At 39.2% G+C, this 26,214-nt stretch overlaps 1 protein-coding gene across 1 annotated transcript in view; it reads left to right on the plus strand.

Annotated features, from left to right (window-relative positions):
• Positions 1-1,420: 1,420 nt before the first annotated feature.
• Positions 1,421-26,214, plus strand: part of ncoa1 (nuclear receptor coactivator 1) — a 119,096-nt gene continuing 94,302 nt past the window's right edge. The window contains exons 1-2 of the mRNA XM_086264908.1: positions 1,421-1,567; positions 1,966-2,017. The gene's annotated coding sequence lies outside the window, so the exon portion shown is untranslated. The remainder of the gene's footprint in view (positions 1,568-1,965; positions 2,018-26,214) is intronic.

Genomic DNA, 26,214 nt, shown 5'->3' on the forward strand with positions numbered 1-26,214 from the left:
TTAAGAAATTGACCTGATTTTACCCTTTACATATATCTCTTAAATTTACCATTTTTTCATACATTTGCCTGTTTTTTTTCCTGTAAATGTGTGAAAAATACTGTCAATTTGTAAAGTTTTTTTTCTTATGATAAATTTAACTGCCTAATTTATTTATTTATTCTTTTCTAAATCTGACTTTTTTTTTTATAGTAAATCTGTTTGCAGATTTTTTTTCTTCCTCCCATCATTGCCAAATGCTTGCTGAGGGGACTGTCTGTTCATTGGGTCTTTCTCTGTACAGTATAAAACACCTTCAGATTACTTTTTCTTTTGCTGAAACGGTGCTTTATGAGTAAACTGTTGAGTACAGTTTTAATGTACCTGTATTTTAAGTAATTTGACACCTTTCTACTTCAACTACACCCGATTTTGGATGCAGATATGGTTCTTGGTACTGTATACAGTACATACCAACTTTAGTTACCTATTATTTGTATAACTCCACTAATACACTGAATTGGTGAAGTTATATTATTAAAATAAAACCGTATATCGGTATATAAGAAATTCATAATTAATTTCAAAACAATTAGAGTGATGTACATACTGATAAATCAAAATATAGGATTCACTAAAATTGCATGTATGAATCTGAATAAAGACTGTTAAACTTTAACTACATTTTGATGATAAAACTTTAGCATTTTCACCATTTTTTTTTTTCACCTTTGAGGGTTATCAGGAAAGGTGGAAGAGAGCAGGGGAAGGGCAAAATTCCCAGCTTGTAGCATAGTGGTCACCTCCTTAACCTGGAGAGTTATACTGGTGTACGTACAAAGTATTTAATGTACTACTTTCTGTAAACACAGCACAGAGCTGCACATGAACCTGAAAATCAATGACATCCATCAGTCAGTCCATCGAACCAGATCCGACTCATCTCTTTGCCATGATGACTGCTTGAGAATCCTGACAGGTACCAATCTGCAGATCTATCTCACACTCCAGCTTTCCATCACTTGTGACTCCCAGATTCCATGACGCTTGAACTCTCTCGCCTTGGTGCAGCTTTCTGTAGGAGACCCAATGTTTTCTACCTGCCCTTCCCAAACCATGTTTTCTTGAAAACGCCCCGGCGAGATATATGACACATCAGGGATTTTGCACAGTGCGTGTACGGCATCTGGATTTAGGAGGCCTAATAGTTTCCAGAAAGCATCAGTGCTCACCCTCCTCCAGTCACTCGGTGCGGTGTGGCTAAATACACGCTGTATGTCTGCACATTCACCCTGACACATGCGACACATTAATCACATGTAATCAACAGTCGGGTCTCCCCTCTGTCAGCACTGTGGAAGCGTCTGCCCGCTGCCCTCGGCGTGAGCGCGCCTCGACGCTCCGCGCGCACGAGCAGCCCTGTTTGTTTGTGTTGAGCGATTGGAAATGGCGGAGAGCAGAGACCAAAGCGATAACTCGGGCTAGCAAAAGCAAGTGCGCCGTCATTGAAACGCAGAAACCTTTCGCAAGTGGTTCTCGGAGTTACTTACGGTTTGCTGCTGCTGACGGGACACAAGTCGCACGCGAGGTGAGCGGATTTTCGGAGCGAGGTTTGGATTTAGCGGAGCTACTTAGCTGGCTAAGCTAACCGTGCTAGCAACCTGGCGTTAGCTGGCTCAGAGTGGTGTGTGTGTGATTTTAAGCACGCAGGCTTGTTTGTCAACATAAGCTGACGTTAAATTGATAGCGAGCCAGCTAACATACAACTCCCCCGGTCACCCATCTTAACCTGAGTGTGTTTATAACATGGTGGCCACAGTTAAGCGCAGATTTATCTGTGCAAAGTGAGAGTGGATAAAAAAGTCAGACATCTGACCATCCTGGTCGCCAGCAAGCTGCAAGTTAAGCTGGTCAGCCAAGTTAGCTAACTGGCTTGCTTTGCACACAGTCTAAACTGACTCTTTTGTTTGCCTGGGAATTAATCAGCCAGCGTGAAGCAAGGTCTCAGTGTTTGCAAGCTGAACGGACGGCTGAACAGGTAAGCATCGCCGTGAATGCATGACATGTCATCCCTACAAACCCTGACTCAAGTGGCTGCAGCAGCGCAGGGTGCGCTCAGGGCCTCCAAACTTGCCTGACTCATTTTTGGTTTTTCCACATAACGTTACTAAATTTCACAGACACCATCTTCTCAGCGGGATTTATAACGTGCAAGGCTCCGCGGAGCTTTTTCTTTCACTCCTTTTCCCCTCCTCCTTCACTCCCCCGCCACCTGCAAAGAAACGAGATCAGGCAGGTCTTATGTAATATGGTAGAGCCGGCCTCAAGGTGTCGCTATGGTTCATTCAGGCCAGATTCACAAATCAGCGTGGCTTACAGGCTTTGATGGTGGGCGTGTCCGACAATTGGCGGTATCCATTGTCATAGCAGCAGCACTTAGCCAGGCTAGCTGCGTGTTAGCATAGACAATATAAACATGTCTGCCTGTCACGGCAGTTCGTGAAATAGTCACAGCCCTTTAATCCACTGACTTTTTGTTTCTGGCTATGAACTTTCCTTGGACTCGTGTCACGTTAGTGAGCACGAAATCCACGTTTTCCAGAGGGAATAAGTCCACATATGGAGGCTGTTGGAAGAGGGTTGGTGGTGGAGTTGATCATTTTGGCCTTATACTTGATCTCTGTTTACACATTTGCTTTGCAAACAGAGGTTGGTGGTTGAATTCCAGCTGTGGACACAAATGGATTGTGTCAGGAAAAGCAGTCTGTTTAAAGTTGTGCCAAATGAAATGTGGTACTGTGAACTGTACTGTTAGGTAAATTATAATAATTTTCAATTATAACGCAGCTATTGCTCTGTTTTCAGGGGTGAATGTGGAAGGTATACATGCTGCAGACATGAGCAAATGTGCAAATTTGTGTGACTGAATATGAGGAAACTTTTTCTCACTATTTAGCTTGCATTCTTTCCGATGACCAACAGGGGATGACTTCTTTTCTTGTCTGCCATATATCTGCATGTCCTCCTTCTGTACATCTATGAATCTTCTCTTTGCTCTTGTCCAAAACTCTGTCTACACTGTGGTAGAACAGTTTGCTTCCGTTTTACCTGGTCTACTGCATGCACAATATTCCTACTTTCCTGCTATCCATCATATCAGCCAGGTCTCACCCTTTAAGTGTAAGGACTGTGACTGATACAGTCCCTACTCTTACTTCCACACTCCTGCTTTTCCTTCTCTCTTGCTGCCTCCTAACATGCCTTCCCCCTCTATTCTCCCTTTGTTTTTAGCCAACAGCAGCACAGTTTTCACTGGCATTGCGTTGGCCAACAGCACCGGAGGTGGTTGTTGTTAACCCTGGGACCCAACCGATCCGTCATGACAATCTTATTCTTGATGGTCCATGTGTTTAATTGAGAAATAATTTTACACCAGAGGCTTTTCCTGATATATTCCTCCTCATTAATCTGGCCTTGGGACCAGCAGTAGGAGTACACTGGCTTGTGCCAGTGTCAGGTTTCAAGGTTTCAACAGGGGAGTGACTGGTTTCCAAATGACTTATAAATGTTAATGTTTATATAGAAGTTTAAATGCCTTGAGTTCCCTTGCTCTGTGACCTCAGTAAGCACTTTACTGGTAAACTTCCTTGGTTCGGTTGCTTGTTTCATATTGACTAAAATAAGTTAATTTTATACTTTATAGTCAAATAAAGAGTCAGAAAATAGGATTGTATTCTCAGTGGCGAGTGCATCACAGTCATATCCACCCCTTGCTGTTCATGTCAGGTTTCAAAACATCAACGTGTCGACATGACATTCATCATAGGATTTCACTAACCTGTGGATGGGCCCATATTTATACTTTCAATGCTTGTTATGCTCGTTTCTATGCTTGATCGACTTCTCATTCATTTTGATTGCCTGAAACATGTGCCAGTACTTGAAAAGTTTAACTAAATGAGCACTGAAGCCTGAAGCCTTTGTTTACCTGTAACTTGTGCCTTGAATCTTGTGCAGAACCTCAAAGTGTCTATAATGTCGGTTATAGCTGTGTGGTGTCATCAGGTGCAATTTCAAAAATGTGTGTAACAGCTAGTAATTTAGGTTACTCTTGCATGTATTTGTGTTGTAGTTGGTCCTTTGTGTTAAACCAAGTGTTTAAGTCAAAAGACTAGCAGTGAAAACTGTTCTCTTCAGCTGTTTGATGTGCTTTTCATATGTAGTTTTAAATCATTGATGTTGTTCTTCCCCTTCATTGTAAACTCCATCAACTTTTTCGCCAGTCAGCGTCTTACCTGTGCTTATTGTTACAACATGCAAATAGACATGCACTATAATTCCACTTCAGAGTACAGCTTAACCCAATATTATGTGGCACAAGGCTGAGAACTTAAACTCTTTGGAGTTCGGTTTCATGTGGAGCTCTTGTGAGATCATGAGGATGAATAGGGTCCTATGGAGCTGTAGCCCAAAAAATGTAAATTTAATGAAGCAAACATTTTTTGTGAAATACTTTCCTTAAATACTAGGGATGTCACAACACCATGAGCTGCTTCACAGCATCCAGTATTTTGGTTTCAGACATGAAGTGAGAAGCAGAGAATTTCCCCTTCAACCAGCTGCTTTCTATACACACATGGTCTGTTGTAGTTTAACTGCCTTTAACTAATTCTGGCTTTTAGTTATTGTTTGGACAATGATGCCATTGATGGAGTGTGTCCTGTCGTAAATCCTTAACTGACCAGTCATCATGCATATAATCAATTCTAGTGTTTTTCGGGAAAAAACAAAGGTCATAAGTGTTGTTTTATTTTGGTTTGGACACATTATCAGTACTCTGTGGGGGTGTTTTTTTTCTAGAAGCACGTGTAAATGATTAGTTTACCTATTTAGCTCCTTATACTCCTTGCAAGATGATCCCTGCTGTGCCTCCAGCTGAACTGAAGCCAGTTTCTGTACTTATTAATTAACCCTTTACAGCCGATCGGAGCGGGCACGCTCTGTTTTGCGTAACTATTTTTAAATCCCGGTAGCTCTGCAACCAAGTAAGCTAGCGCAATAATTTTTTTTGCATATGAAACTGGAGGAGTTGTACTTACATCTTATGCCATCAGCTTGTCCTAGGTCACAGTTTCCTTCCACATATAGCTTTGCAAAAACTGCATAAAAATCACTTGCAGCAACAAAAACATGATATTCCAGAAACACGCTTCGCCGATCCATCAGCTGTTTGTAACACTTCCTACGTCCATCAGCGCGAACTATCACATGACCGCATGACCTGCCCGAAACCGGAAGTGACGTCATTTTGCGGAAATGTAGTTTTTTACGATCGGGGCCTTATGAGCTTGTGTTTTATTTGTTATGTGTTTTAAAAAGTTATGTTTGACTTTATGACTTTCTGTGTCGTTTCTGGGATGCTTAAGACTCATATTGCACTGCTGGAAATAGTTTCTTTTGATGCATATGCTGTTATTTTGCAAATTTGCACTATAATATTTATTTTCGTTTTTCCTGCAGTATATAAAAATTGGTGTATTTCAAAAATAAAACTATGAAGACACTCAAAATAAATTTCCTGTGGTGGGAAACTAGTTTGTGTAACTTTTTTGTATTTACAGTTTTGAGGGATAAGCCTCTTAAATTTCTCTAACTAGAAATATATGTTAAAAAAACAAAAACGATTTTCAATTTTTTTGTAGTTTATTGCACTTTTTTGCAATTTATGTAATTACTATGCACCTAATGCAGACATATTATTAAAATTTGGGCTATAATGGTTGTATTGATGTATAGCAACTTGAAATGCTCCCAAAAATGGCTCCACAGCATGTAAAAATATAATATAAGCTCTGGCGAACTTGGTTCTATGGTAGGTCTTAAAGGGTTAATGGGATTGGAATGTCATTTGGAAATGAGATCGCACATAAGTATGAATCGAGATCGCGATTTTCTAACGATTAATCGTGCAGCCCTAGTTAGGGTTATGCGCACCATTGTGAGCAGAGGTGCGCATTTGGAAATTGAATTGGCAGTCTTTGACTTCCTCGCCTCTGTCAGTGCACCCCAGGGTGGCTGTGGCTACAATGTAGCTTGCCATCATCAGTGTGTGATTGTGTGTGTGAATGGGTGGATGACTGGATATGTAAAGCGCTTTGGGGTCCTTAGGGACTAGTAAAGCGCTATATAAATACAGGCCATTTACCATTTACCATTCCATACACTTGACTACAAAGCAAAAACATTTCAGCTAAAAATATAGATTTTAAGTAGCTTCAAACATAATATGATGCTTAATGGGGGGAAATACTGCCAAGTTGATATATTCTACAAGGGGTCAGCTGTACATTGAACTCTAATTCAAACTGATCCTTGGGATGCTGCAGGTTTGTCTTCATGGGCACAGCTTCACACTTGCTTGAAATTTAATTATGATCAAAATACAAAGAGTTAATTATTGTGATGTATTTCCACTAAACTTGTTCCCAGAATTGTCTCTGATTATTCCAATTTTCACCAAAGTTTCACGCATTTCCAGGCATTCACAGTTTCACACGGGGAGCTGTGATATGATGCTGCATTTATATCGTGTTTAATCTGTTTGGATGTTGTTAACACCCCTAGTAAAAAACTGAAGGCAGCTTGTTTGATAGTTATTTATTTTCAAATGGATATTCTTACGGTGAATAAACCTTAAGGCTAAGCTGATGTTGCTGATCATTTACTGATTACCTTAAATATTAGGATTACAATAGGCTGCTCATAAATTCTATTTGAGCTTTATTAATACTTTGAAATTTGACCTTTTATTGCAATGGTAACTGACAAATGGTGTTTAAACAGTCATCTAAATTGTGCCTTAAGAGTTCTGTCTTTGATATGTAAACAGAAGTCTGTGATAAGAGGGCTGAATTGGGCTTTGCTCCTTGAGTGTAAATCTGTTTTACATGCAGGGGAGGCAATGGATATTTCCATAGATCCCAAGTTAACAAGTTAAAGTTTTCCAGTTGACTGTTTTCAGACACAAAATGCAAGAAAATGCAAAGCAGCTGCCGTGACTCAAGGGCTTATTATGCATAGGCTTTAAGAATTAAGCTGTTTTTTTTCTTGTAGCCTGAGATCTTATGCTTACCAAGGTGTATTTGTCAGATTACTTTTCTCCAAATCCTAAAATAATATCTTTGTAAGCTTTTGCAGGTATTTTTAGGGGAAAATCATTTGATTTTTCTTATCATGCATGGAGCAATTGACTACTTTGTTTTTGCTTGAGTGTGCTCAGTGATAGCTGCTAATCTGTTTGTGTAGTACGTGTAGTATTGCTGCTGCAGACTTTGTCTTGTTCTAAGTGAAAGCATTGTAACTGTGCTTCATTTGACCGAGATGTAGCCCACATAAGTATACGGAGTTCAGCGTAGGCCTCAGTTATTCAGCTCGAGGTCTCTGAGTGTGGCACCAGCATGGCAGCACATTAAGCCCAACAAGATTGTCAAAACAAAACGAGGCTGGAAGTAGCGAATTTCACTATTATTGTTTTGCAGCGTTTAAGAAAAACAAACAAAAAACATCAAAACTAATATTTAAATAATGGATAGACTTTGTTTACAGCTTAGAGGCAGCGAAAAGATATAGATAATAACCACTGTTTTTCCTGGTTTAAAGAGAACCTCTTTTTGGTGACATATAAGCTCAGTTGGTCATACAGTAAACGTACAGTAAAGGCAATCAATGAGAGTTACTTGTTTAACAGAAGTCTATGGATTTTCCTGCCCATTAGATAAACAGCCCAGTCATCCACACCTTTATAGGGGACATGAAACGCTGTACATATAAAGGCTAATTTACACCATTGAGCTCTGCTCTTAAAAACTGTTTTAAAAACATGTTTCGTGCCATCTTCTGTCAGTATGGAACATGTGTCATGTGCTTGGTTGGTTGCAGCTAATAGACTTAGATTAGTTTATTATAGCTACCTAGAGACAGCATTGATACTGAAGAGGAAAATAACGACACTAAAATTAAAAATCAGTTTAAGGGGATCGCATTTGTGCTGCCCCAGACTGCAGCAATGAGTTTTATGTACTGTCCACTGTTCTGTCTGTCTCTGTAGCAGTAAGTGGCTGTTTGGCTAGCTGCATTTAAATGGGAAAATCTAGCTATGTTGGGGTTTTTAAAGCACTTAATATGAACGGTGTGGAGGAGAGCCTGTTTGAGCCAGGTGACATGCCAAAGCATGGCATCAGGTCAGATGTTAAAATACAAAGTACAAATGCCCTGAAGTCTGTAAGATGTGGTAGTTCATAAGAGAAAATGTTTCTTTGCAGTTTTGAGCTATTTGACTGGAGATTTATTATCATAATACTGCAATTTGTTGACTTTTTTGAGGGTTGCTTTGTTTTACTTTCAGAGTGGCAGGGATCAGGTTGAAATGGTCCATTGGGGCGTATTTTGCCTATGTGTTCGTGAGTGCATGTGTTTATTGATACTGGGATGCCTGTGAGTCATGCAGTTGTATTGTATTACCTGGTCTGAACTTCTTAAATCTGGTCTACACATACACTCCATATTCTGGTAATTATAAACAAACTGAAACTAATAAACACATGCATAGGGCTGGGCCATATCATACCGTTCACGGTAATACCGGTGTAATGTTGGGCAACGATAAGAAAATGAAATATGGCCATAGAATATGGGTAAAACGCGCATGCGCAGTGCCTTTGTTTTCATACGCACATGGCGGCGACGCAGAATGAGAAGGGCGAAAGCGAATTGTTGAATGAAACTGATGAACCAGAATTGGTTTGTAAAAATGCTGCAACTTCAGTGGTGTGGAACTGGTTTGGCTTTCGTCCGTCAGATACACAACAAAGCACTATTTCTGGTAGCGCATGCTAGCGGACTGTCGTTATTACCGTTTTTTGGAAAATACGACACACTTAAAATCAATCCTTTGATTTTTCTGAAAATCAACAGTGCCCCTTATAATCCCATGTGCCTTATGTATGAATTCTGGTTGTGTTTACTGACCTCGAAACGATTTTATGTCGTACACGGCACTCGAAAATCTGTCAAATGTTTTAGTACGACTTTGCTAAGCTATGAAACCGCACCACTTGATGGATTGTCGGAGCATTACAGCTATCGTAGGCAGGAGCCTCGCGGAGTGATACGTACTGTGCTTCAACATAACATTACCGTATTGTGTGTGTATAACCTCTTTTTAAGTTTTGTGGATATCATACATGGTTATGCTGAGGATATGTCGGCCAATTTCCACTAGAAATGCCTTTTGGTTAAACCTTCAGCAAGGAGTTTGCATTTGCACTGTTAGTTTTGTATATAACTTTAATGCACATAAAAAAGCTGCTTGTTTAAGTGAAAATACATTGATGGGTTTTTTTTGGGGGTTTTTTTGCACTAATAAAGTTATATCGTGATAAATATTTTTGGTCATATCGCTCTGCTCTACACATGCACTGAGAGTAGAAAACTCATCCAAAGAAGCGAACTGGAACTCAGCTGAAAAGAATACATGAAAAGTAAATAAAACATGGACAAACACAATTATTAGATCTCTGCCGTGCGGTGATATACCAAAAGCTCAGTAATTACATTTGAAAGAGAGACTTAATGTAAACTGTAGATGTGTAAGCAGCTGATTTTACAAGAGGATAATCATATGCATTTAATACCGTTTTTCAGTTCCATTATTACGTTATGGCACAAGCAATGAAGCCTACCTAAGGATGAGCTACGTTTGAGGCATATTGTTGGGAGTGGGATCCCTCCTCCTCCTCCACACTCAGCTCTGCGTCTGTATGGAGAACAAGCAGCCATTTTAGCACTCAGCAGTGCTGCAGCCTGCCTGCCACTGTCACAGCTTTCTTCCTCTAATTAATGCTGTTTGTTTTGAAGCCCCCAGGATACCTGCAGCCAACCTGAGAAAATGCCACAGTGTGCTTTCACTTTGGGTCACATAGAAAACAATGCCTGATGATGATTGGTCTCTGTTGAGAGAGATCAGTGAGGGTCACCTGACTGCCACACTGATCTTATGGCTCAGCGTGTACATTAGTCAGTGTTTAGTGGTGTCATAAAGCTGCAGATTGGAACAGAAGTCTCTGACTGAATCTTGTTTGTGCATTTCCATAAAATTTGCACATAAACCATATTTAGCTGCTTTGATGAATAATGTGTAGTTTAATGGATGATTCAGTTCAGTCTTCTTTACTTTGTCCGTCTTTGTGTTTAACACAAAATCAGACAGAGAGTACTGACATTTAATTAGGTATACTCCTGTTCCTATTCAGCCTTGGCTTTGAGTACCTGTCAGAGTGTCAATCTGATACCAGTGTTTAGTTAATAAACTGTATTCCTCGCTGTCAGGAAGAGACGTGGGCGAACTGGGAAAACTTTCCTAACTTTGATAAATAAAAGTGAGAATTAATTACAAACAAAAATATTAATTTACTGAACCTATGTTAAGTAGTAGAATAAATTTCATGTTTTCCATCCGTCCATTTCCTTTTCTGTAAGATTTATGTAATAGATTTGATTCAGGGTCACGTTGGGGCCGGAGTCGATCCCAGCTGTGATGGTGCAAGGGGCAGGGTACACGGTAAACAGGTCACCAATCTGGACTAATACACAGACAGACAACCACGCCAATGGCTAATTTAGAATCACCAACTAACCTAACCCCATGCATGTCTTTGAACTGTGGGAGGAAGCGAGAGTACTCAGAGAACCCGCACAGTCACAGGGGAGAACATGCAAACTCCCTTAAACTGAAAGGCCTCAGGCTGGGTTAAAACCCAGGGCCTTCTTGCTATGAGGCACTCGGACATCTTTTAGTAAAGCAAAACTCAGTATTGTAGTTTTTCTACATAGTAACCACACAGTTACTGAATTTTAAAATGTATTTTTAAAGTACAGCAAATGTCTGTAGGTGCATGCAGCAGTTAAGACAGACCCAGGTGGTAGTGGGCTGCTGGATTTTAGTGAAGGTGTTCATATCTTCCTGAGGAGGCATTGTAATAACGTCCTCTGTCTAGCACCATCATTGAATTGCATTTTTTAATTTAACTGTACTGGCATTCCCATCAACCACTGTGCTTTGTGGTAAGAGCTAATTACCAAATGCCAACACACCCATGACATACATGATAATTTAATAACACGATATTAAACCAGCTTGACACTGTAGCTGCCAACATCAATTATTTCTGACAGCATTTTCATTGTGAGAATGGGATGTTTGCATTTCATCAAAGTACGACTGTGCTTTCACAGAACCCCAAAAGCTTTATATAGACTCCTGGTCAAAGTAGAGCAATTTAAAAGTAACCAGTAAAATCTTGCTGTAGATTGTACTGGTTACTTTTCTGTAACCAGTTTATCTTTCTACTGTGTGACTTAGTGCGGTGACTAAATAAGTCATCAGAGAACTACACTGTAGCGAATGGGAGGCCAGTGTAGTTCTGTGATGACTTGTTTAGTCACCGCACTAAGTCACACAGTTAAAAGATAAACTTGGAAGTCACTGCTACTACAGGGTATCTTTAAACCCTTTATCTCCTTCATATCCCCGACCAATTTAGAGTCACAGATTAACCCAGCTTTTATGTTTTTGGACTATGAGAGGACGCCAGAATACACGGAAACCGACGCATACACAGAAAGACCCTAACTGACCAGGAAGCTTGCGAGCCTTCAGCGATAAACAGCACACTACAGATGCAATTGAATCATTACAGGCTTTTGCATTCATTTTTGCTACAAAGCTTGCTTTTTTTGTTTGTTTCAAATCAAGCACATCCTTTTTCTTTACAGGGATTAGATTTCCTCCAGAGAGCTCTCACTCAACAAGATGGGCTGGTATTTATAATATACTTTTGAGCCATTTGAGCACACAAAGCGCTTTCTTACTACAAGTGTCATTCACTCCTTCATACAAGTGCTCTTTTTCCTCCTCCGCCATAAAAGGCTGATGGCGGATGAGTTGGCGGCATGGACACAAGAACAAGGCAACATAGGAGTTTGAAATTGACACCATAGGTGTATTTACTAAAATTCTTGTGAGTTTGACTCTCAGTGACCTTGACTGCAAGGTTATTGGTCAAGTTTTATGAAATTCTTGTGAATCCCATAGCCCGAGAATGTGGTGATGTACGATTTTCAAATTGATAATGTATTTGTGTCTACTAGGAGGCTGAGGGCTAGCACAGGAGGTGGCCAGTATATTGTTCTATGCTTAAGCACTTTCAGCTTAATATTCACAAACTAACTCCAATAAAAGCATCAGGATTAACTGGTTGTTTGAAATAGTTTTTTTGAGCTTTGACCCGAGATTCTGGCATTTCTGACAAAATATATTTATATTTAAAAATCGATTCAGGATTTTAATGAATCGATATTGCTTTATTCAAGCTAAAATTGATTTTAGTCTGAAAATTGATTATTAAAACTCTCCCCTATAGGGTACTAATGCTTGTTTCTCTTCTTCTACATCACAGACGTTAAACCAGCTTTAGATTGTGACTTGGAGTGGCTACAACTTTGATCAGGTTGCTTAAATGTTTTTCATCTCTGAAAACTGTAAATATTTATGAAGCTATGAGTGCTCAAAATTGACAGGGAAACAAAACAAATCTGAACAACTTTGTGTACTTTAATGACCTGCAACTAAAAAAAGAAAAAAGGGATTTTTGGGGGTCAGAACTTTTTTTCCCCCCCCTAAGATTTATAACTTCAGTTTATGTTGAATAACCCTCATCCCAAAACATAACTGCATGACATTAAACTCTTCTCCCTGCGGCCAGTTGCAGTAAAAAAACCTATTATAGCGCTTCAGTTCTTTCTCAGTTCTTGCTTTTGTGTGCTTAAGAAATGTGTACATATCCATTTGATACGAGAAAGCAGCAGTGGATAAAAATGTATTATGTTGTCGGCAGAGTTCCAGTTCGCATCTTGAGGTTTCTTGTTTATTTATTTCAGGTACTGCATTGTTGGCGTTAATCGCTTACTGAGGTGTGAGATCTACATTTCCAGTCAAGTTTCAGCATGCAGTATGAGAGCCTTGGTTTACATACTCCATGCAGGTTGTTGTTATTACACAACAGAGCTTGTGGATAAAATAAACTTCTTTTCAGAGCACGTTTCAGATCATCTATCAAATTATGCAATGGGACGTGCAGGAGATTTCGTTTCTGCAAAACTGCAACAGATGGGCTGTTGGTGTAGTCTGTGGTTTGTCCCTGAAGTCTGGCGCTCTGAGTCATTGTGAGGCGGCAACACACACACAGGCACAAACCTACGTACATACATACATACATGTGTACTGTATTCAGCTGCTGCTGTGGCTAAAACAGAAACCAATGGCCTACATTCTCGCCTGAGGGGGGGGGGAGGCTTGAGCAGCAGACAGTGAGAATTTGAGGGGTGGGAGGGAGTGAAGGAGAAAGGAACCGAGCACATACAGGAAGAAATTAATAGTGTAGGTGAGAAAATAGAGTGACGAGAGTAGTAGTGGCGAGCAATTTAACAGTCGAGCCCTAATGGCCCAGTTTTTCTGGACAAGGTCAGGCTACAATAAAAAGAGTCACCCAACAGTTTTTTCCTTGTGGATTGATTTGAGTGGATCCGAGTTGGTGTTTTCTGATGACAACTGTTTGAGTGGCAATGCTGGAAGCAGAGAAAGTGAGCAGCTTTTTTTCTCAGGTACGTTAGCGTGTCTGGAGGACACCGTTGGTAATTCACCTAACAGTTGTGGGTTTCTCACCTTAGACGTGAAGCAAACAGTGTGTAATGAACATATGGGTGTTTAAACACCTCTTGTGAAGTGAAGCATGAAGGTGTCCATGTGCCTGGGTTTTAAATGGCCTTGTTTTGAGAGACTGCCAAACGTTTTTAATCAAGAAGTTCACTTGGTAATTTAAGTTAGGACTTAGGTTTGCCTCAAGGCGGAGAAATGCTTTAACCCTTTCTGCGAGTAAAATGACCAAAGTGGGGCTCTACTTGTGCTTAGCAAACTTGTACTGTTTAGAATAGATAATAAAAATAGTTAATAGTAATACTCTTTCTTTTGCATTATCTATCTCTATTCAGCACGATTTTCATGCCATATGCTGTGGGTTTAGAAGGGATCTATTCATCTATTGTTCATCTACAAAGAAATCCGGACCAGCGAGGTTACTGTTAGACAGTCTGTTCGATTGGCGTCCTCTTATGTGATTGTAAATGAACAGTACCTTTCCAGCTTTAACATGCACCCACTATTGGAGTGCTTTCCACTCTTCATAACATTTTCTGTTTATGTGCGCTAAACAGAAAACTCTGTGGTGCAGGTACTAACTGTTGTGCTGCAGCTTTTTTGCCCACTTTATGACTAAAGTGACTGGCACTGTTCACTTTTCTAATGCTTTGATTACTTCTCTCACTCACTTCCCACAACAAACCAACTAAGTCAGACTGAGTGACTCACAAACGGATGTAAGGCTACAGTTGCTTTTTTTGAGTGAAGCACTTCAGACTAATTGTGGGAAACTGCTGTGGATTTTTTTTTTTTTTTTTTGTTACCGTTGAGCAATTTAAAAAATTTCTTTTATTATTATTATTATTATTTTTCGTCTGCACCTTTCTATTTCTGATCTACTGATACCTGCTATGTATAAAATGCTCCACCGCGTCCTCACAGGTGAGTCTGCAGTTTGTGGCTGGCCAGCAGTTTGCTGCTTTAGTTTAGCTTTGTGATGTTTACTGTACAAACCGATGACTGCAAGTGTTGTTTGTTTGTTTGTACTAATTAGGGAAGTCATTTTAAAAACTGTTTACATCATTAGAGACGGCATTTAAGGTTAATAAAATGAACTGTAGTGGGGCATGCTCATTAATGTCATGTTGATCGTGGGTCTTTGTTTCAGTGTCAGGAAGCTTGAAGCTGATTTTTTACATAATTAGATAATCAAAGAATTTACAAGTGATATTATTTTCCAACTAATATTACAAGTGGAAAAAGATTCAGTCTGTATTCAAGCTTATAGATGCTTTTGCTTTTTGAGCTCTTTGTCACACATTTATCCAACTTTAAAATTATGTGACATCATTATGTGATATCATCCATTGATACTGATGGATGCCATCTTCTTCAGGAAAAAAAATCTATGTGGCAAGGTGAAAGAGCACAGGAGTTCAGAACAGCTTGGAGTAAACTAGGGGCAGTATTAACTGGTGTGAAAAAGCGTCTTTGATTAATCATCCTGGGAAACTTCAGTACTCGAGAGTTCAAGAGTCACAAGGAAAGAAAAAAAGATTTATTGTATAGCAGTGTATCGTTTGCATGAATGTCTAGACTGTGGCAGTTAACAAAGGTGAACAAAGAACTAAGAGAAAAGGAAGTCCGCTTGTTTTGTGTTGTTGTGCAATGCGAGTATTTGGTGCTAGTTTGGGGTCTATGGATATTTTATACCACAGGTGTTTCCAGACTGTTCTTCAGTTTTTAAGTAAACGTTGTGGTCCTTGTACAGTAATTCAGCTTAAAGTGTTGTAAATGTAAGACCTGTTTGTTTGTTTGTTTTTTAATTTTGGTTTAGGAATGAGACACAAGAAGTTCATGATAGGTTTTCACAAAACAAACACAACACTTCCTGTCACATAGATGTGCCAGTTTCAATAAAAACACTTGGTGTGTTGACAAAAACTGAAACACTGAAGCACACAAGGTAATTTAAAAAAAAAAAAAAAAATCATTATAATGTCTTTTCGCATCTACTTTTAGTTTTGATTTGATAAAATTTTTTATAACAATGCTTTTAACATTATACTTTTCACTAAACGAACATAATTTAACCAAGTAGTCCCTGCACCAGAAAATGGGAGGCAGGTATCATGGATGTTTGGTCTTGGATTTAAAATCGGATGTCAGGATTTGTCCAATAATTATTATTCAAAATAAAGGCTCTACAAATCTATAACGTTAAAGCACCAGATTTGGCTATTTAGGCTGAAAAAAATCTGAAGAAATGTACAAGAACTCATAAATACTTAAAACCCTGTAGAATTAAAGAAATAAAATTTCAGCATGGGAAATAAAACAAAGTATACATTGGCAGACAGGCTGTACGTATTAAAGGAGGATTCCTGCCATATTGTTAATGTATAAAATTGAAATAACAAAAACTTTGTTTTATTGTAAATTTTGGTTTGCAGTGTGACATGTTGCAAGACAGCTATGGTTTTCAGTTATTTGCTAAACGTGTTGCAGATTTGTCATATTTGGCACTTTAAAGTTATCCATGACCTTAGACTGTATCCAGATGTTTGACTTCATTAACATCTTTTTAATGCAGTTATAACTTGTAAGCCTTTCATGTGGCTACAGTAACCCGTGTCAGTGCTGGATTAAACTTCCTTGTCTGGGAAAAAATCTTCTATAATTAATGTGTTGCATAACAAAAACTGTAGGATTACCGCTTCTTATGTCATAATTACCATGGAAACACTTTCAGCCTTGACGCATATGGGTCAGCCGTAATAAAACAAAAATTTCAAGTTTTCCCCTGACACACATGCCGCTGTTTCCTTATTTTTGGCTTCTGTTTTTCAGATGCATATTATTTTACTGTTACACTCTTCCCTTTTTGTCCTTACACCAATCTGGTTTAAGGTTTGTTTTCCCAACCCACTTGCTCTCTGTTGTGGAGGTCTTTGATGTCATTTAGCTGCTACTCTAAAAAGGACCTCTGTCTGATGTCCTTTAACCCTCGGATGCATGAGTGACTGGAGCCTGCACTCTTCCATAAGTGGGTCAAAAACTACCCGTGTTAAAATCGATTTGTTTTTATCCCACTTTTGTCATTTTGGTCAAGAATGATTTAATGTTTGAAACATTTTGTATTTTTCACTTTTGTAAGATTTTTAAAACAACAATTATACAGACAATTGCTCTTTCGTTTTTTTTGGCTTGCTCCCCCTTACATACAGTACATACACACAGTTGTGACAAACCACCTGTTTCTGACTGTAGTTGCTACACAGAGGTTTTTTTGCATTCCCCACACCGGCTGCTGACTTTATGATCTTCATTAGTTGGATCTGAAGTCTTGCCGTCTTTGGTTGGCCCTGTTTGCTTTTTTTTTCTGTAGCTGAATTGTGGCTTTTGTCATCCCACACCTTCCTATTTCTTCAGTGATTGGGGTTTGCATTTGGGGCAATCTTTCAGTCAGCTTCTCATATGTGGTGTAGCAAGCTCCTTTGAGAGCTCAGTGAGGAGGACCCGTTATGCAGTGGTCATACAATTCTTGAATTCAAGGTGCTGAGCAGTGAAAAAAAGTGTAGGCACTCACGGTGGCAATGTCAAGTTGTACCACAGCACCATGGGCCACCTATATGTTTTACAATTTCAGAGTGTAGAGTAGGCGCGAACCATCTGAACCATAGTATCTACACCTTCTTTGGTCTTATTGTACAATGTGATAAATTATGTTTTCCCCTTTCTAGCATTTTCATCAACTATTTTCTTGTGATACATCATTCTCAGGAGTACAACAGCCACTTCGTTCTTTCTGACATAGCTGACTATGGTAAGCCTGCCATTGAATGCACACTGTGCTGTAAACCTCCCAGAACTCAGAAGCCTTCTTCAGACGAAGGATTTCTGCCTTGTCCTATTGTAGAGTCCTCACAATAGTGTCCCAGGAGACACTGTGGAAGAGGTACATTGGAGAAGAAAAAATCTTCTTCTTCAGCTGTGTGTCTCACTGAGGAAACCATTCTAGATCTTGCAAAGAAGGATGTGTGCATCACAGAGCCAGAAGATCTTTAGGCCATACTTGATTGGTTTGTTTGGCATAGTAGTTCACTGTAGAAGTTAGGGCTGCTCAATTAATCGAATTTTAATCACGATTACGATCTGGGCTTTCAACGATCATTAAAAATGAGTGAGCCGATTATTAGCCCCTCCCTCGTTTATCCGCGACACCTTAAAGGCCGGTCCGTGAAAATATTGTCGGGCATAAACCGGTCCGTGGCGCAAAAAAGGTTGGAGACCGCTGATTAAGAGGACCCGAGGGAAGCTCGGAAAGCTAAGTAGAAGTTATTTGGAGAGGAGAGTGACTGCCGTTGGTTGAAAAGAGAGGTAAAAAAAAACTTCAGTGGTGTTGCACACTATTTTATATTATTTTTTAAAGTCATTGTTAACCCTTTAAAGCCGGTCAGAGCAGCACGCTCTGTTTTGTGTAACTATTTTTAAATCCCTGTAGAACCTGGACCGTGTAAGCTAGCGCAATAATTTGATTTGCATATGAAACCGGAGGAGTTGTACTTACATCTTATGCCATCAGCTTGTCCTCGGTCACGGTTTCCTTCCACATAAAGCTTTGCAAAAATTGCATAAAAAGCTCTTGCAGGAACAAAAACATAATATTCCAGAAACACGCTTTGCCGATCCGATCAGCTGTTCGTAACACTTCCCACAGTGAAACAGACGTCAGCGCGAACTGTCGCATGTCCGCCATTTCCTGGCCGAAACCGGAAGTGACGTCATTTTCGCGGAAATGTAGTTTTTTACTTGTAAGATAAGATAAGATAGAACTTTATTAATCCCTCGGGTGGGTTCCTCTGGGAAATGCGATGCCTTAAAAGCCTATACTGGTCATGTTTGACTTTTCTGAATAGTTTCTGGGATGCTTGGAACTCAAATTGCACTGCTGGAAATAGTTTATTTTGATGCACCTGCTGTTTTCTTTGCAAATTTGCATCATAGGATTGTTTTTTCGTTTTTCCTGCAGTATATAAAAATTGGTGTATGTCCAAAATAAAACTATGAACACACTCAAAATAAGTTTCCTGTTGTTGTAAACTATTTTTTGCAACTTTTTTGTATTTAAAGTTTTGAGGGATAAACCTCTTAAATTTCTCCAAGTAATATATGTAAAAAAACAAACAAAAACGATTAAAACATTTTTTTGTAGTTTATTGCACTTTTTTGCAATTAATGTAGTTACTATGGACTTAATGCATACATATTATTAAAATATGGGCTATAACAGTTGTATAGCAACTTGAAATGCTCCCATAAATGGCACTACAACATGTAAAAAAATAATATAAGCTCTGGCGGACTTGGTTCTATAGTAGGTCTTAAAGGGTTAAATAAATATCCTCAAATAATCGAGATCTCAATTTCAGTGAAAATAATCGTGATTATCATTTTTGCCATAATCGAGCAGCCCTAGTAGAAGTTTGAACTAGCGCTGGGCCATATCATACTGTTCACGGTAATACCGGTATACTGTTGTTATTACTGTTTTCAGAAATTAAGGCACACTTAAAATCAATCTTTTGATTTTTCTGAAAAACCGTGCGCCTTATGTATGAATTCTGGTTGTGCTTACTCACCTCAAAGCGATTTTATGTGGTACATGGCGCTCGAAAATCTGTCAAAAAATGTTTTAGTACGACTCTCGTAAGCTACGAAGCCGCACTGCTTGATGGATTGTCGGAGCATTACGGCTACCGGAGGCAGGAGCCTGGCGGAGTGATACATACTGTGCTTCAACATAATATTACCGTATTGTGTGTGTATAACCTCTTTCTAAGTTTTGTGGATATTATACATGGTTATGCTCAGGATATGTCGGCCGGTTTCCACTGGAAATCCCTTTTGGTTAAACTGTCAGCGAGGAATTTGCATTTGCACTGTTAAATTTTTACATAACTTTAATGCACATAAAAAACAGCTGCTTGTTTAAGTGAAAATACATTGATAGGTTTTTTGTACTAATAACGTTGTGGAGTTATCAATCAATTTTTGAATTATAATTATTATTATTAGTCAATTATATCATCAGTTATACCGTTATCGCAAATTTTCAAATATATATAGTGATAAATATTTTTGGCCATATTGCCCTGCCCTAGTTTGAACCTACCCCTGAATGGCACAGGTTGTTAATCTACATATTTACTAAGAATAAACTGTCTGAATGCTGAATGAAAGCTGTCTGTTAGTTCTTGCTGTGTAAAATAATCTTAGGGTGTGACACTCTTTGTGGTCCACAAAATATCCATTCCTGGCCGTCACTGTTGATAAGAATCAGAATTTCCCATGAAATTCCACAGGAAATGAATATGGTTCATTTTTGACCCAGCAATGGAAGTTTGGGGTAGTAATATGAAAACTACTATTTTGGTCCTGGTTATGTTGGAAAACCTATTGTGAGCTGCAGGGTCACATCAACCAGACCCTGCCGTAGATGAAGAACTGTTTGGTGTCGTGTTATTCAGAAGTCACAGCGGCTACAGAGCGTGTAGTGATGCTGTAGTCCTAGGTGGGGGATTTAGCGTTCATCAGCAGAATGAGACACTCACTTTTGAGGGGGCTGATGATAGTGGGCTTTCTGCTAGTGTATTTCAAGCCCAGGCTATTCCCCGCTGGGCCTAACGTGATACCACCATAGAAAAAGCTATAACATTTAGTTAGTTCACAGGAAGCAAAGTGATTGCAGAAAACTTTTAAAAGTTTTCCACAGAACATCTAATCTTTTCAAGCTTCTACCTTTATTGATGGGTTTTCATACCTCAGTATGGTAAGAAGATTGTTTGATGACGAATTAGTTTCTGGAGTTTTCCATGGGTAGCTGCATAGATCACCCTCACTAATTTCAGATGCACATCCAGCGTTTTTGTTCTATAAGCAGACCTGAAATATGACAGACATTTCTCAGTTCAGAAAAGCGTTTCAGGTTTTACTGCCAGTGAGCTTTCAAGGCGTAGTTTCGTGTTTTACTTGCATAGTTTTTCTCTTTTTGTCTTATTTTGTTTTTTGGTTACTGTCTGTCTGATTGCATTGATTACTTTCATGTACGTTAACCATATTTCGATACTCTCTCGCTGGTCATTGTTTTGTTTTTTTGCTTCGTGATATCTCAATCATGGTGCGTAAGGTTAACTAGTTATCTAACTCACTGCTAACATCTAAAATTGCTAACTTCTAAATCCACTGAACCTCATAGCTATAGCTAGAGCTGGGCGATAGAACGATAACGATATGTATCGCGATATAACTTTTACTCGATAGAGAAAGAAACCGCGATAGACCTCGCCGCTCTTGTCCTCTTTTAAAAAAAAAAAAAAAAAAAAAAAAAAGGTCAGCCAATCCAAATTAAGTAGCGCAGAGCCGAACCAATCACAGCCGCAGCGTCACGTCGCGTGACTTGTTACGTACAGCACAAGTGCCAAGCCGCACCTGTGTTTGTTTGGGAAGCAGCCAGCGGGTAATGGAGCCAGCGCGTAATGGAGGAAATGAGTGTGCCGACTAGAAAAATCAACCGAGCGTGACCGAAGAGAAAACAGATGATGGTTCCAATGCCGGAGAGATTGTCGAACGGAAGAGCCATAGAAGTTCCGTAGTGTGAAGGTATTTCGGCTATTTCAAGTCTGACAAAAAACAGAGTAGCGTGCACTGTAAATTGTGCCGAAAGCAAGTCTGGAAATACAATAAACTGGTGCATGCGTCACACTGTGCGCCACGTTATTGTTTCGGTGAAATGAATTTCTACAATACTGTTACTGTTAATTCTACTCTCTGCAGTGTTTAAATGCTTACATATACACACAGTTACTGTCCCTCCACACATACGACTCGGTTCTGCTTCTATGCCCCAGCTTTGTTTACTTTTTCCCACCGAGGCTTCTAGACTTCTGATTGGCCAACATTTCTGCACGGTTAGGAATCTAGCGCCACCTGCTGCTTTGGCATGTTCATAGCAGCGTTTTCCTTCATTTCTGCCTTTATGTGTGGACGGGATTATTTTTTAAAACGAAAACGGAAAATCTCAGTTTTCAAAAATACCCGTGTACGTGTGGACGTAGCCTCAGTCTCTGACTGAAAGCGCTAATTCTTCATTCGGCTTTTGTCAGACTAAAGTAACTGTTAAAACTGTTTGAAAAGCTAAGCTATACAACAAGGAGAGATTGAGAATTTCCTTTTAGTTCTCAGTTTATTTGATATTGACAAAAGTTAGTCAGTTTTGTCTGTTCTTCTGTAAAACAAACTAAGATTTATTTTTAGAATTAATACTTTGTTTCTAAGTGGAATTGACAATTTAGTCTGTTTCGTTTGTTCTATTTTGAAACTTAAACGCTTTAGCGGCTGCCTTTTGTGTAGTTTGCAATATTTGCCTTTATTTATCTGAAAAAGTCTCATGTTCCTTAAGTACATCTACCCTGTTGAACTTATTATGGGAAATAAATATTTAAATAAAAACAAGCTGCTGATTATTTCACATTTTACTTGTGAGCAACGGCACATTTAAATCTTACAAATATAGTTATTTGGCTTATATCGTGATAGATATCGTTATCGCCTGAAATGAAAAAAACATATCGTGATATGAAAAAATCTCATATCGCCCAGCTCTAGCTGTAGCTGTAGCTGAAAGGTTTTTCAACCATTTTTAAAAATTCGCATTGGACCTTAGTGCTAAATAAGTTTGAAATAAAGTCCCCAATTATTTCTCTCTCTCTATCCACTGTGCGTTCAGATATGTACCAACACATCTCTGCTCGTCCATCTGTGCAACTCAGTTAGCGTTACAGCAGATTGATAGTGCAACAGTAATTGAGCGGATACATTCAATTACCCGCAGCCCCACACACCTCAGTCCCCATGCCAGTCTAAGCTGCCCGGGTTAACAACTTTTCTGGAAGAAAACCTGTATATTAATCACATATTTGTAACAAAGTACTTGGTAAATAAAATATTTGCTGTTGTAGTTGCAGTGTATGAGTTCTTGCATTTTATTGATCACCCTGACTGTTCACCACTTATATTTTTTGTTAAAATGTAAGCACTATTGCAATGTTATAAGAATACAGATTGAAATGGGCATAACCCACCTATCAATTATATAATATGCTTGCTTCTACACGTTTTTTTTTTCTGTCTTGATAGTAGGGCTGGGCGATATGACCCAAAATTCATATCTCGATATTTTTTAGCTGGATGGCGATATAAGATATATATCTTGATATATATTTTTAAAGACATAAAGTAAGAACAAAAAGAGAGTTCTTAGTCAAAGCTGTGTCCCAGATGTCACACAGGCACTTTTATTAACATAGAGCAGATGTACATAAAATTTACTCAAAAATAAATTATGAGCATTTATTAAATAATAATGCTCCATAAATAAAAGAAAACAATGTTGTTTTTGTGCATAGCAAAAAGCTCACAATTGTGCAGTCAAAATGTAAACTAAAAGACGCTGAGCATAATAACAAAGACAGATTTCACAGCTGCTCTGTTCCCAACTTGTACTGCGTGACTGACAGCCTGGAGTTTGAAATCCGCTTTGCAACCACGTCTCTTAACAGGTGCCATTTATGGTCCTTATACACAGGGTAATATTACGTTGAAGCACAGTACGTATCACTCCGCGAGGCTCAGCCGTAATGCTCCGACAATCCATCAAGCGCTGCAGCTCCGTAGCTTACCAAAGTCGTACTAAAACATTTTTTGACAGATTGCTGAGCGCCGTGTTCCACATAAAATCGGTTCGCGGCCATCAAGCACAACCAGAATTCATACATAAGGCGCGCTGTCAACTTTTGAGAAAATGAAAGGATTTTAGTCCGTGCAGCACCTCTGGGCTGCATGGCGTTAGCGTGGTTAGCTCATTAGCGTGGTTAGCTAGCTAACACGTTGACGCCGTCCAGCCCCACGCACGGGGCGATGCGCAGTAACTCGTTAATGGAGATTTGCCGTGTCCATCTTGTCGTTTCCTGCAGGTGAAGCGATGGGGGAGGAGGGGGAGTTGTGTTCAGTGAAGGAGAGGCGAGGCGGAGTAACGTTGCGTAAAGACAAAAGTGTACGAAAGAGAGGCAAACTTGCGACTCCACAAGTATAATTATAACGTAACATAGACTATATCGATATAAAGGATATTGTCACATCTTATATCTCGTATAAAAATATATCGATATTTTTTAAAAACTCGATATATCGCCCAGCTCTACTTGATAGTTCTGTTTTGTCACTCATTGGTCTTTAAATGGAGTCAGTTCTGCATATTGGCTCTACCTGTTATTAAAATATGTATCCAGCCAGCTTTGTTCTCTTCCTTTTTGCCCACCTTCCATTACGTTTCTCCCTTTTGTCCCATTCAGCTGAAATGCAGGTCACTGAGGTGTGGTTCTAATCTCAGGTTAACCTGCCAGTGCCATAGCATTTTGCATGCACTTGATGGATAAATGGTGTGTGTGAAAAGGGAGAAAACGAGTTTGGTGACAAAGCCAGAGATGACTGCAGTGAGCAGTACCTACAAAAAAGGCAACACTGGACTGATAGCAGTGAAGAAAGTACCACTCGCTGTGTGATGCAGGGCATGTTTTTCAGTAGTGATTACTCACAAGTCCCAGCTTAAAGACAGTTTGTGAGTATGTACTCTCTGTACACTATAACTTTTAAGACTATTGAAAAGTAAATTATATTAGAAGTAGGGCTGAAAGTGCCTTCTTTTAATGTCAGCAGACAATGATTTGGGGAATTGCTGATGGTCAGAGTGACTTCATTTGGGTTATTGATTAACACGTTTAGCTTGTTTCCCTATTGCTTCTTATTATTTATCACTAAATTAATTTAGGATTTAGAAAATGTAAATGACACTGACATATCATTTCAGAATGTGGGAAGTCAGTTGTTGGCTGTCCAGCGGTTGATTTGAAATGAGAGTGCAGTTGTAGTTGATGTCCTCTTCTCAGCTTTTTGCCTCCCTTTGTGTGTTTTTGACTGTGAAAAACTCTACTCACTGTTATGTGAGATTTATACTTGTGCATTAAATTTACATCCTCAAAAGATCATAACCAAACTCTGTTTTAGGACTGGACAATTAATTGGAAATGAATTAGATCTCTTATCAACATAATCTGGCCCGTGTCGGTTGTGAGTTATGCTGGTTGAAAACTGTGGCATGCAGCAAGGTGACAATAGAAGAAGAGATCCAGACAGTGATGGGTTTGCACATTTGGTTTTCACAACTACTACTTCTGTTTATCGAAAGTTGGACTATTCTGCAGATGTTAAAAATGATTTTTTTCTGTTCAGACACTTGAGATGTAAACATGTCAGGATCAGATTGCTTTGTATGGGGTCCATTTAAAATTCATAGTTCATTAATTGTAATTGAGGTAAAATGTTCAGTTGATTTTGATTTGAGATCATACCGCCCTAATCCTACATGCGGTGTAACTTGGATGTAAACTGAAATGTACCTCCTTGGAAATCTAGCGAAATTGCGTCGATGCAGCCTACAACGACTGTGATTGGTATCATGGTTTTCTCCGGTGCACTTCCATCTAGTTCTTCCCTGCTGCCATCTGTTGCATTGACTTAAAGGAAGAAACACCACAAAACTACTGTTTTAGTGGCAAAATTGCAAATTAACTCAAACATACCACACAGTATAGTATAAGCATAAATGCTGGTAATGGTGTTACCCACTTGCAAGTAAGCTGTGTCTTTATTCAGTGCAGAAATGTTAATGTGACGTGAAGGTTGACGTTCTGAGTTGAAGACAGTTGCTATGTTTTTAGTGCACTTTAAATTATTTTTTGATTAATACATATAAGGAAAACAAGTTTTCCATCTTAACATTGTTTATCTTCAGTTGCTCAAATGATGCATTCTTATTGTACTAAAGGAAATTAAAAATTTCCTACTGCCTATTATCAGTTTCATTGGAAGCACTTTGAACTGCTAAGCTGCACAAAAGATGCTATACCAATTAAGTTTGATTTTGATATCCTGTACAGGGCTCACAAAATCTTCCAGTCGGGCTACCAAAATCTATCGCTGCCCTGCCCGTCGGACTATCATAGGAAGGAAAATTATATGTCAATGCTTTTGCATTCTTTCAGAAATGTAGCTGGGTAATTATGTCATTGGCATCGGTGAGCCACTGTCAATATGTGACATATTGAAATCGCGTTTGAATTTGCGCTTGTTTTTTGCTTTCACTTTGCAATCGCGCGAACTGTGTATAGAGAGCGACAGTACTGATCTGTGAGTGATGAAAATTTGTGCACCAATTCCTCTGACATCGTCTTATCAATCATTAGCTTACTATGCAAACATGACAAGTGAAATCTCCCGCAGCAAGCTTAAACATGTGAGAGGTTGATCGCGCAGAGAATCGCTGAGCTTATGGGAGTGCGTGTGTAAAAGCAGCAGGATATATA

This window comes from Aulonocara sp. 'chitande type north' Nkhata Bay, linkage group LG15 (assembly GCF_057382095.1).
Source record: "Aulonocara sp. 'chitande type north' Nkhata Bay isolate Kocher_YH1m ecotype deep benthic linkage group LG15, A_spYH_male_GT1.1, whole genome shotgun sequence".
NCBI classification, from domain to species: domain Eukaryota; kingdom Metazoa; phylum Chordata; class Actinopteri; order Cichliformes; family Cichlidae; genus Aulonocara; species Aulonocara sp. 'chitande type north' Nkhata Bay.